The sequence below is a fragment of the Odocoileus virginianus genome, chromosome 10 (assembly GCF_023699985.2).
Source record: "Odocoileus virginianus isolate 20LAN1187 ecotype Illinois chromosome 10, Ovbor_1.2, whole genome shotgun sequence".
NCBI classification, from domain to species: Eukaryota; Metazoa; Chordata; class Mammalia; order Artiodactyla; family Cervidae; genus Odocoileus; species Odocoileus virginianus.
In genome coordinates, this window is record NC_069683.1 from 14,081,000 (window position 1) to 14,093,444 (window position 12,445).

General features: G+C 45.8%; 1 long non-coding RNA gene across 1 annotated transcript; it reads right to left on the minus strand.

Annotated features, from left to right (window-relative positions):
- Positions 1 to 5,904: 5,904 nt before the first annotated feature.
- On the minus strand, positions 5,905 to 8,216 carry LOC110122649 (uncharacterized). Its single transcript, XR_002309293.2, has 2 exons — positions 7,663 to 8,216; positions 5,905 to 6,116 (listed from the first exon to the last, which is right to left on the minus strand). It is a non-coding gene; the product is annotated as an uncharacterized lncRNA (long non-coding RNA).
- Positions 8,217 to 12,445: the final 4,229 nt, after the last annotated feature.

The window sequence follows — 12,445 nt, forward strand, 5'->3', positions numbered from 1 at the left end:
AAAAAAGCACAAACTAAATGCAAATAGGCAGATGCTAGAAAATGCTAAGGATAAGAGCAGAAATCAATGAAATTGGAGAAATGAAAACATATGCTCACAGAAACACTTGTATGCAAATATTAATAGAAGCTTTATTTATATTAGCCCCAACTGGAAACAACACAAATAACCACTAATAGGGAATGGATGGGCTTCCCTGGCGGCTAAATAAAGCATAGTATATCCATAAAATCGGATGCTGTACTGTGCTTAGTCATTCACTCGTGTCTGACTCTTTGCGACCCCATGGACTGTAGCCCACTAGGCTCCTCTGTCCATGGGATTTTCCAGGCAAGAATACTGGAGTGGGTTGCCATTTCTTCATCCAGGGGACCTTCCCGACCTAGGGATTGAACCTGTATCTCCTGTGTCTCCTGAATTGCAGGAGGATTCCTTATGTGCTGAGCCACTGGATAAGCCCAAATGGGGTGCTACTTAACAGTAAAATTGAATGAATTACTGATATATCCAGAACATAGATGAAATCTCAAACGTGTTATGCTAAGAAGCCAATCACAAAAGGGTACAGACTGCTTTCATTTATACGGTATTTAGGAGAAGTTAAAACTGTAAAGAGAGATCAGTGCGTGCCACGGGCTGAAGAGGGCAGGGGACTGGCTGCAAAGGAGCGAGAGGGGACACGTGGAGGTGAAGGAAATGGCCTAACCCTTGGTAGTAGCTGCATGACTCTGTCAAAACTCATTGAACTGGACCCTTAAAACTGGTGAATTTTGTTTGCTCACTAAACCTCAACAATACAGATTTAAAAAATCCTATAATGGTGAATCTGGAAGAAAACTTAGAGACTTTCTAGTCTAACACACTCATTTGAGAGGAGGTGACAGTGACCAGGGAGGTGGATGGGGCCGGGAGTGTCAGGAAGCTCTCTCTAGGCGGCATGTAGAGAAGGTGACAAAGGCACCTATTGGCTGGAGCGTGGGGGTGGGGGAAGGGGGCCATGAGGTTGGATAGTGCCGGGAGACAAGGCAGGTCACGTGGGGAGGGGAGGAGGGTCCCAAACATCAGACTGCCGTTAGTGCTGTGACTTCTTGGTGCAAAGTAGATAAAATAGGAATCCCTCTGGGTGGATCGGTTAGACCAGTCACCTACCTCGTCTGGGTTGCCCAGTTAGGAAAAGAGGGCAGATGAATCAGTGAATGGTACCAGAGCACACAGCTCGGGAAGCAGATGTCACTCCCTCTAGTAACCTCTCAGCCAAACGCCCGCATGCAGGGCACGGCGGTGAAGCAGGCCTGTGGATGCCCAGTGATGTCACCTGGGCAGGTGTCACTCATTGGTGACAACAGTTTCCTGAGCAGTCAGCCCATCTATACACACTCAGCTGCCATCCCTCCCACGGGGTGCGACGTATGGCTGAACCCCTGAGCTTGCTCTCCTGTTGTTTGTCTTCCAAGTGTACATCTCACCATTCACAAGGCAGGTTAGAGTATTTCTGGCAAATACACAGCAGTGTGTGAACTCTACAAGGCCTCCCTCTATGGCACGTGTCCCTTATAGTGGGGGTCCCCAACCTCCAGCTATGAGGCTTCCCTCATAGCTCAGTTGGTAAAGAATCTGCCTGCAATGCAGGAGACCCTGGTTCAATTCTTGGGAAGGGAACATACCCCCTGGAGAAGGGACAGGCTACCCACTCCAGTATTCTTGGGCTTCCCTTGTGGCTCAGCTGGTAAAGAATTCGCCTGCAATGCAGGAGACCTGGGTTCAATCCCTGGGTTGAGAAGATCCCCTGGAGAAGGGAAAGGCTACCCATTCCAGTACAGTCCATGGAGAATTCCATGGACTGTATAGCCCATGGGGTCGCAAAGAGTTGGACATGACTGAGCAACCTTCACTTTCACTTTCTTTGCAACCTCCAGGCCATGGACAAGTACCTCCTGTCAGATCAGTGGCAGCATTAGATTAGCAATAATGCACTTGAATCATCCCTAAACCATCCTGTATCCCCACCTCCACATCTCCACCCCCGACCTTCACATCCCCCATCCTCTGATCTTCCATGAAACTGGTCCCTGGTGCCAGAAAGGTTGGGGACTGCTGCCTTATAGAGTCTCCCAGCAGAGTGCTTAGCTAACGTCTGCCCCTCTAGGAGCATAACAACAGTCCTGGTCACACATACCCTGCACCAGAGCGCTCCTCCTATTGTGTACACCCTAGCTGCCTCCTCCTTTCTCCATGATGTACACAAACTATAGGTTTCCCTATAAGCTCCCTTCATGGCAGACGTCGTGTTGTGAAAAGCCTGTGTGTAACAGTGGTAAAGAACCCGCCTGCCAATGCAGGAGACACAAGAGATGTGGGTTCGATCTTTGGGTTGGAAAGTTCCCCTGGAGGAGGGCATGGCAACACACTCCAGTATCCTTGCCTGGAGAATCCCCATGGACAGAGAAGCCTGGCGGGCTACAGTCCGTGGTGCCACAAAGAGTCGGACTCGACTGAAGCAGCTAAGTACCCACGCATCACGCATAACACAGATTAGTTTCCCATTTCAATCAGAAGCCATTTATTCTCTTGAAAAAGCAGCCAGTGCCCCAGTTTGCTCATCACTACCAACGAATGTTTGAAGAGTCTTTCTCTTCTGTTCCCCCAGATCTGCCTGCAGATACCAGCCTCTGTTCCAGGAGCTGAATCTGGGGAGCAGGGGGCGCCAAGGGAGGTCTCAGACGCCCTCACTCTCACCTTAGTCCATATCCCAGTTTCCCTGGTCTCAGGAGAGATGCCAGCCTAGGGTCCAGAGTTCTCTGTCTGCTTTAGCTGCAGTAGGAAGAAAAAATTCAGGACCACAGGCCTCTGGGTAGATAGAACCATGGAAATCAATTTTCCAGGATTTCCCCAGGTGGGCTTTCTACCGACTCTTAACAGGCAGGAAGGCCTCACTACAGTTCCAGTCATCAGACAGCCCCTTCAGCTGCCTGGGGAGACAGGGGTCTTCTTAGCGAGGATTGGGTCAGACTCTCATGTCTGAAGACCAGATCCAAGGTGAATGGTCCCCATAGGGTTGGCCTGTGGGAATTCATTTATCAATTTAGCCAAGATTTACTGAGTACCTAGTATGTGCCAGGCAGTACCCAAGATGAGAGTATACAGCAGTGAAAAGAACATACAAAAAAAATCTCTGCATGAATAGAATTTCCATTGTAATGAGGGAGAGAGAGAGAAAGAGGAAACTGATAAACAAATCAGCATCTGTCAGTTGACAATAAGAGCTATGGGAAAAAAACAGATCAACGAGGACTTCCCTGGCAGTGCAGTGGTTAAGACTCTGTGCTTCCATTGCAAGGGTCACAGGTTTGATTCCTGGTGGGCTGCTGTCTATGGGGTCACACAGAGTCGGACACGACTGACATGACTTAGCAGCAGCAGCAGCCGCAGTGCGGAACTAAGGCATGGTGCATGGTACAGGCAAAAAATTAAATAAAAAATAATAAAAATGTAAAAAATTAGATCAAAGTAAGGGGGGGCACTATTGTTCTTAATAGAGTGGTCAGAGATGCCTCACCCAGGAGCTGACACTTGAGCAGGGCTGGAATTAATAGAAGAAGTGTGTCAAACTAGTGTCTAAGAGAATAATATTGCAGATATAGGAAATAGCAATGGCAAAGATTCTGGAATCGCAGGCTGCCTGGAATGTTTGAGGAACAGCATGCGGGCTAGCGTGTCTGGAATGAAGTGACCAAAGAGAGTGTAATAGTTACTCCTATCTAATCCGCCATCAACGCCTGTGAAGTATATTTCTAAAATATACTCCACATCTGTCCGTTTCTCTCTCCTTCTAGTGCGATCCCTGAATTCAAGCTACTGTTCTCTCTCACTTGGACCAGGTCTCCACCTCCACTCTCAACACCCCCCCATCCCTTCCATCCATCCTGCATACAAGAGCCGCAGTGGTCTCAGAGAGAAGCTATTTGTAAATTGGATTATCTTTCACCATCTTTTCCTCCCTGTGAGAACCGGACACCTTTGTAATATGGATTTCCAGTGCCTCCAGTTGGAGCATACACAGTGTATTTCCTTGTCCTGTTGATGATGGGTGTGGTCCAGTCCCTTGCTTTCACCAATGGGATGTTAATGGACATAATGAAAGCAATGGCTTTAAATGAGCTTGTATGGTTTGGCTTGCTCTTTTATGTATCTACTGTCTTCAGTCCCAGAAGGAGAAATGTATGGAAAAGACCTAATAAGATCATTTGTGTGAACTACAGCCACGCCAGCTGACTTTGTAGACTCAGTGAGATAGAAAATTAACTTGTTGAGAGTCACTGAGATTTGAGAGGTTGTTTGTTACGGAGCAATATTGTGGCAATAGCTGACATTCATTTGTCATTATATTTAATATTTAAAATAAAGTACAAACTCTATACCATGGACTACATGCCATACATTGTTTGGCTCCACCCTGCCCACCTGTCAGATCTCATCTCGTGCCATCCTCTCTCCCTTACCTGGGACATTTCATCCACCTCAGCCTTTGTTTGTCTCCTGAACACACTGCTGAATGTGACTCCCACCTCAAGTCTTTGAACATGCTGTTCCCTCTCTGCCTAGAACTCTCCTTCCACAGATTTCTACATGGTTGACTCTTGTGTTTCAAGTCTCTGTTCAAAGGTCTCCATCTTAGAGTAAGCAGACAATCAAAAATTGCTCTGGATTGCTCTGTTTCCTTCTTACTGCTTATTGCAATTTACTAAAACCTACTGCTTGCTGAAATTACTTTTTAAAATTATGTTAACAAATAAAATTATGTTGGCTTGTTTATGGCCTCTTTATCTCCTCCAATATGTAAAATACATGGGAACAGTGGCAATGTTATGCTCAACTTTTATGCCCGGTGCCTACTAGAATGCCGAGGAAAAATTAGTTCTTGAAAGTATTATTAAAATTGATAACCCCCTAGCAACACTGAATAAGAGGAAGAGAGAAAACACAAATACTGCTATCTGAAATGAAAAAGGGACATCACTACACATCTTAGACACTTAAAAATAGATGAGGATATCTTGACCAGTTTTACGCCAATGAATATAAAAATTCTAAAGAAATGAACAATTCCATGAAAAACACAGCTTACCAAAATGGACACAAAAAGAAACAGAAAATTTACATAGTACCATAGCTCTTCATGACTGAATCCATAATTAAACATTTTCTTCACCAATGAAAGTACATGCTCATATGGCACCACTGTGGAATTCTTCCAAGCATTTAAGGAAGAAGTACAAACTCTTCTCGGGACTAGAAAAAAAGGGAGAGAGAGAGAGAGAGAGCACTTCTCAGCCTGTTTCATGATGTCAGCATGACTCTGATACCCACACTCAATTAAAACATTGCATAATGGATAAAACATCACATCACATGTTACATAAAATGGACAATACATCACAATCCAGTTGGGTTTATTCCAGGGCTATATCTATTGAGATGATTCAGTAGTTTCCTTTTCTTTGCTCTCTTAATATTATAAATTATAATATTATATGTTATAAAGATTAAACCAACCTTGCATTCCTGGAATAAACCGAGACTCTGATAAAAGTCAATTCTACACGGCCTCACAGTTTCATTACCTCCTACCACTCTCTGCTGGTTCACACCAATGCAGTCACATGGCCTCCCGCTGCTCAGGAACACTCAGGCATGTTTCTGCCTCAGAGAGGTTGCACTTCCTACTTCTCTCCCTGGGTGGCCTTTCTCCCAGAGACTACCTGCCAAGCTCCTTCACTTCCTTTTCTCAGAAGCCACCTTCTCAGTGAGAAGATAGAACTACACTATCTAACATGTCTATTCCTCTCCGCTCCTGATAATTTCTAGCCCTCTTTATTGCTTCATTTTTTTTTAATCCTTAGCACATAACATACTATACATTTTATTCATTTTGTGCAATGGTGTATTTTACACATCAACTTGACTGAGCCATGGAACGTCCAGAGAGCTGGTGAAACATTATATATGGGCATGTCTGTGATGGCATTTCTGGAAGAGACGAGCATTTGAACTGGCGGATTGAGGAAAGCAGTTGGTCCTTTCCAACATGGGTGGGCATCATCCAATTCATTGAGGGCCTGGATAGAATAAAAAGGTGGAAGAAAGTTAAATTCACTCTCTACCTGACTGCTGGGTTGGAACACTGATTGCCTTCTGCCCTTAGAGGTCCTGGTTTTCAGACCTTCACACTCTAACTGGGACCTACACCCCTGACTCCTGGCTTTCTGGGCTTTGCACTGTAACACCAGCTTTCCTGGGTCTCCAGTTTGCAGATTGTAGGTCACAGAACACCTCAATCTTCATGGCATGTGCCAATACTTTATAACAAATTTTTCAAGGTAAACCATTTTCAATATCACAGTAAGCTAAGTCTACCAGTAACTCTGTCATTTCTTAGATTGCATCCAAGTACTGCATTTCAGACTCTTTTGTTGACTATGAGGGCTACTCCATTTCTTCTAAGGGATTCTTACCCACAGTAGCAGATATACTGGTCATCTGAGTTAAATTCACCCATTCCAGCCCATCTTAGTTCACTGATTCCTAAAATGTCAATGTTCACTCTTGCCATCTCCTGTTTGACCACTTCCAATTTGCCTTGATTCATGAACCTAACATTCCAGGTTCCTATGCAATATTGTTCTGTACAGCATCGGACTTTACTTCCATCAGCAAATGGCATCCACAACTGGGTGCTGTTTTTGCTTTAGCTCCGTCTCTTCATTCTTTCTGGAGTTATTTTTCCACTGATCTCCAGTAGCATATTGGGCACCTACCAACCTGGGGAGTTCACCTTTCAATGTCCTATCTTTTTGCCTTTTCACACTGTTCATTACCTTCACCATAGTTTGGCCTCAGGTCAAACAACAGGGAAGGAACATAATCCCACCCATCAACAGAAAATTAGGTTAAAGATTTACAGAACGTGGCCTTGCCCATCAGAACAAGACCCAGTTTTCCCCTCAGTCAATCTCTCCCATCAAGAAACTTCCATAAGCCTTTTATTATTATCCATCAGAAGGAGGATAGAATGAAAACCACAATCACAGAAAACTAATCAAACTGATCACATGGACCACAGCCTTGTCTAACTCAATGAAACTATGAGACATGCTGTGTAGTGCCGACCAAGACGGACGGGTCATGGTGGAGCATTCTGACAAAACATGGTCCCCTGGAGAAGGGAATGGGAAACCACTCCAGTATTCTTGCCTTGAGAATCCCATGAACAGTGTGAAACCTGTATAACACAAACATTTTCTCATTAAGGCACACCATGGTCTTCGTGTACTCAGGAGTACAACTAGACATTGTGCTTGGGGGCCATTTTAAATGGCAAAATCGTCAACAAACTGCACAGAAATATGATGAACATGGCAGAAAGTAGACCACGAAAGGATACTTGTTAACATCACGAGAGCTGACATGAGAAGGCAGAGCATTTCATTGTTGCCCCGCCGGTGAGAACATGGGTGTTGAATGACTTGAATTTTCCATGACTCTGTGCATGTCCATGAATGACTATTGATTTGAGGTTAAGTTTTAGCAAGGAGGTGAATTCACAGATGCAGAGTCTGCTAATAATGAGGATAGACTGTAATTAGTGAAAGACCTGCAGCTTACCGGACATGAGCCCAGACCGCGATGAGGATGGAAAGTGAAGCAACGAACACAATGGGACAGGGCGGTTGCTGGAAACCTCATCTCAGGAGATGAACACGTTCCCAGAGTTCCTTCCTGAGAGAATCTCTCCCCCACCAGTCTGTGCCACCTCCTTTTTACAAACATATTTGCAATCTTCTAACCACGGCTGGTTTGAGTGACTTGAGTTGTCAGGTCTGATTTTGTTCTCTGAAAGTCAATTTTTATTTTTAATTCCTCTAGTCGCTCCACAGAGCTGACAGCTCCCTGCAGCGTGTGAGATGTGCCACAGCCAGGGAAGATCTTGGGGAAAAAAAGAGGACCATTTTCAGGAACGAAGCAGCTTGCGTGGAGTTCCTGACAGCCTGGACTAATTGTCTTTTCTTCTGTTCTCTACGCTGAGAGTATTTACATGGGAATAACCCAGAGGCTGTAAGTGTCCGGGTCGATTCCTCTGGCTGATTAGCCCACCTGAAATCCTCAGCCCGCATTGATGATGCCACAGTAGTTTCCATAGCAAACATGGGGATGTCAGCATGGGGGAGGGGTTCTGGTGGGGAAATCAGAGCTGGAGTCCTCTTGAGTTCTTTCTCTAGTTAACCCCACAGCGAGAGTCAGGCGAGAGGGAGGCAGGAAACGGGAGAAGGGTGTGTGTCCCATACTCGACAGTCTCACTGGTTCATCCTGTTTCTCAGTAGTGGGATGCACTATTTTTTTTTTTTTTGCCATGTGATCTGCAGGATGGCCAGATGCTGATAATGCTCAGAGAACATGGGTGGTTTCTGCATTATTTATTATTGTTTATTATTTATTTTCTTCCTTATCCCCAGGGTCTCATACCATGAAAGCACTCAAGCATTCAGCCCATCAGACAGCAGACATTTACTGAGCGTCTACTATGAGCACCAACCCTATGCTAAGTACCAGGGCCATAGAAGTGAACAGATTAGATGTGGCTGCTGCTCCTGTCAACATTCTAGAAGTAGCGAGTAAACAAATGCTCTGACACATAGTATTCTAGCTGCCATCAAGACAAGAGTTATGAAGGAGACATTTGGAGGGGGCTATTATAAGAGAACCTAATCTAGGCTGGGGATTCCAAGAAGGCTTCCTGGTGGAGATGGCATTTACAGTGAATAAGAACTGGCCAGGTGGAAATTGAGGGTTCCCAGCTGAGGGGAATAGCTTGTACAAAGGTCCTGTGGCAAAGAGGCAAACTTATGATCTTAAAGATTATCTTTACATACCCTGTTTCTTATTTTATAGATAAAAAATCTGAAGGGGAGCGATTTGCCCAAGGTCACGCAGAAGCAAAACTGGGACTGGATTCTGAGAGCCCATTCCCAATTTAGGTCTTTATCACAGACTCCTATCAAGCCTGTTGGCTCCAAGCTTTTCCCAATCTTTTTCTTGGATCACAAGTAATCTACTTGACTTCTCTTCCTTCAATCTCCAGCCCTGGATGTGACTTGGGGATGAGCAATTGAGGACTTATGAAATAGTAAGAAACATATATATTTGTCTCTGTCCCAGGTCCTGAAATAGGGCTCTAGTAATTTTCTAAGAGATAGGAGTATTGGAAGCACCTGTTTTTCTCTAATAGAAGAAGAAGTTCTTCTCTGATAGAAGTTGGTCTGTGAACCCAGTCCTTGACACAGGGTTCCTAAATCCTGGGTGATAGGATTTTCTTTTATTCTAATGAGGTGACTCTGGATGGGCTCCTGGATAGCTCCTGAGTGGGACTGGTCACCAGAAAGGTCAAACCACCATTAAAAATTTGGGACTTTCATCCCCACCCTCCATTTTCCATGAAGGGAAGTGGGATTAGAAATGGATATAATAAATGATCAAGCTTACATGATGAAGTATCCATAAAAATCCCCAAAGAATGATGCTTGTAGAATTCCCCAGGTGGTGAGCAAATCCATGTACCAGGAGGGTAACACATTCCAGCTCCATGGGGACAGATGTTCCTGCATTCAGGGCCCTTCCAGACCTCAGCCAGTGCATTTCTTCATCCAGCAGTTTATCTGGATCCCTTATCATATCCATTATCATATAATAAACTAGTAAATGTAAGCAAGCACTTCCCTGAGTTCTGGGATCTGTTCTAGCAAATAATGAAATTTGAAGGGAGTGGACCATGAGAACCTCCAGTTTGTAGTCAAGTTGGACAGAAGGTGTAAATAACCTGAGGAACCTACTACTTGCATTGGCATCCAAAGTGAGAGGTAGTTAGGATGAATCTTGTGGGATGGAGCCCTTAACCTGTGGGATCTGGGGTTATCTCCAGACTGATAGCATCAGAATTAAGTTGTAGGACAGTTGGCTGCTCTGCTTGTTGTGGGAGAAAATACCTACACATCTGGTGTCAGAAGTGTTGTGGGTGTGATTGCAGTGTAAGAGAAAAGCAGAAACACATGGTTTTCTTCCTATAGGAATGTTCTTCAGGGGTGGGCAAGAGAGGAGAGACCTTTGCTCCTGGACTTGCACTGTCCGAGGCCGTGCACATTACCAGGCTGATGACAGTGTGGGAATTGGAACCAGGGCTGCATGAGAGGCCGTATCCTCACAGCATCTGAGCTCATCCCTCCCTGCCCGTGGCCCCACTGACAGCCCTGTAGGGGCCAGGGATCCCAGGTGCAGTTTCCTTCAGTGAGAAGTGTCAAGCCCCTGGGATGGAGGCCTTGCCAGAACAGTCCTATAGGACTTGGGGGGTGGGTTCTAGTGGATGAAGGGTTTCCAGTAAAGGAGAGCCATGGAACCCCTCCAAAGATTCTGCTAGACCTTAGACATCTTCCAGTCCTCCTTGGTTCTCCAGATGAGGAGCCTGTGGCTCATAGATCAGAAGTTTATCCAAGCCCACACAGCAACTCAGAGTTGGAGGGCAGAGCGGGGGTCCTGCATCCTGCTCTAGGACTCTTAGCATCTTTGAAGCTGAGGACTGTGGGAGACCTTGGAGACTCCATTGACCACAGTGCTGTGATGCCACCACCCCTCAGTACATGCAGTAGATAGAGATGGACCATTCAACACTTCAATCAGATTGTGATCACACTGGAAGAGCAGAAGAGGCAACAGAAAACATAAAAGAGACTTAGGAGATGGTGCTATGGGCAGCATCCTCGGTCTTTCTCCATGGAGACAAGTATTACCCAGGGATAAGGAGGCACTGAGTCACCATCTGTGTGTCCCTGAGTGTGTGGCCCTGACACACACCATCTGTGTGTCCCTTATCTCAGCCTCAGTGTCCTCATCTCAAAAATGGGAATAGGGACCCCATCCCACAGTGTGGCTGTGAAGATAAAATGAGATGTGAGCTGCCTTTACTTCCTGGCTACCATTTGTCCTCTAACTAGCAATGCCTTTCAACCTCCCTCCTTCCTTCTCTCTGTGATCATTAATTCTATGTATAAGTTCCACAGGGCCATCGGGGACCTGGACATATGGTCAAACATTCTGGGTGTGCATGTGAGGGAGTTTCTGAATGAGATTCACGTTTGAATGGGTAGACCAAGGAAAGCAGATTGCCCTCCCTATGTGGGTGGGCCTCATCCAATCAGTTGAAGGCTTAAATAGAACAAAAAGGCTAAGGATACAGGGGGCTCCTCCTGCCTGACTGACTTGAGCCAGGACATCAGTCTTTTCCTGCCTTCAGACTTAAACTGGACCGTCAATTCTTCCTGGGCCTCAAGGCTGCTGACTTTCAGATTAGGACTTACACTGTTAGCTTTCCTGGGTCTCTAGCTTGCCAATGGTTGATCTTGGGACCTCAGCTTCCATAATTGTGTGAATCAGTTCCTTACAATAAAATCTCTTTCTATCTGTATATATCCATCTTACTGGTGGTGCTTCTCTGGAGAACTCTGCCTAATATATCCTCCTCCTGCCCCTCGTCCCCCACCCCAGTTCAGTAACTTGGAGGTTTCTGGGCCTCCAGTTAAGATACCTGCCAGGAGGCATGGCAAATCTCCTTGCACTCACCCACAAAAGGAAGAGAGATCTTGGTGGAGCAGAACCACTCCAGATTCTTGGTTTCAAATCCTGGCTCCGGCATTGACTTAGGGGTCCAGGCTTGCAGTCCTCATCCACTAACAGGGCTGATGGCCCTGCACTGCCCGCCCCCATCTAGACTCTAAAGTGTGTATCTGCAGCTTTTTATTCCTGTCCCAGCTCCCTGGCTCAGGACCTTGCTCCTGTCTTGTTGCTCGTGAATATTTGATGACCGACTGAAGGAGCGTAGGAGGAATCTCTGTGTAATTACAGGAGACACCCGTCAGAGGCTCAGAGACCCAGAGATGTCCAAAGACATTCTATTAAATGAGATGGAAATGAAATGACAAGCCGGGCCTGTGCCCTGGAGGAGGAGGAGAGCACTCCAGGAGCCAGGGTCGTCAGAGGGCTCTCCTCCAAATGTGTTTTCACGCAAACGGTGGAGCCCGGTGAACCTTGGACATGAAGCTCTTTCCAAATGAGTCTTTAATAATGTAGTTATACAAATTGAGCCTAATTAAATTGTACCCGTTGAAAATGCACTGCTGTACATCTGAATGATGAAATCAGGATCAGAAAGCAATCCAGAAAAGATGTGAAGGTAATTTTCCACTTGTACTAAGCAAGCTGGGATCTTCAAATTGCAATTGCTCTGAGTGCCCACCTGGGATTATTAAAGGGCCAGCCCACAGGTCTGTGGCCTCTCAAAGCTGGCCCTGTCTCTCTCTCCCTCTCCCTTGGCTGCTGGCAACTTGGCCTCCAGAGCAGGAGG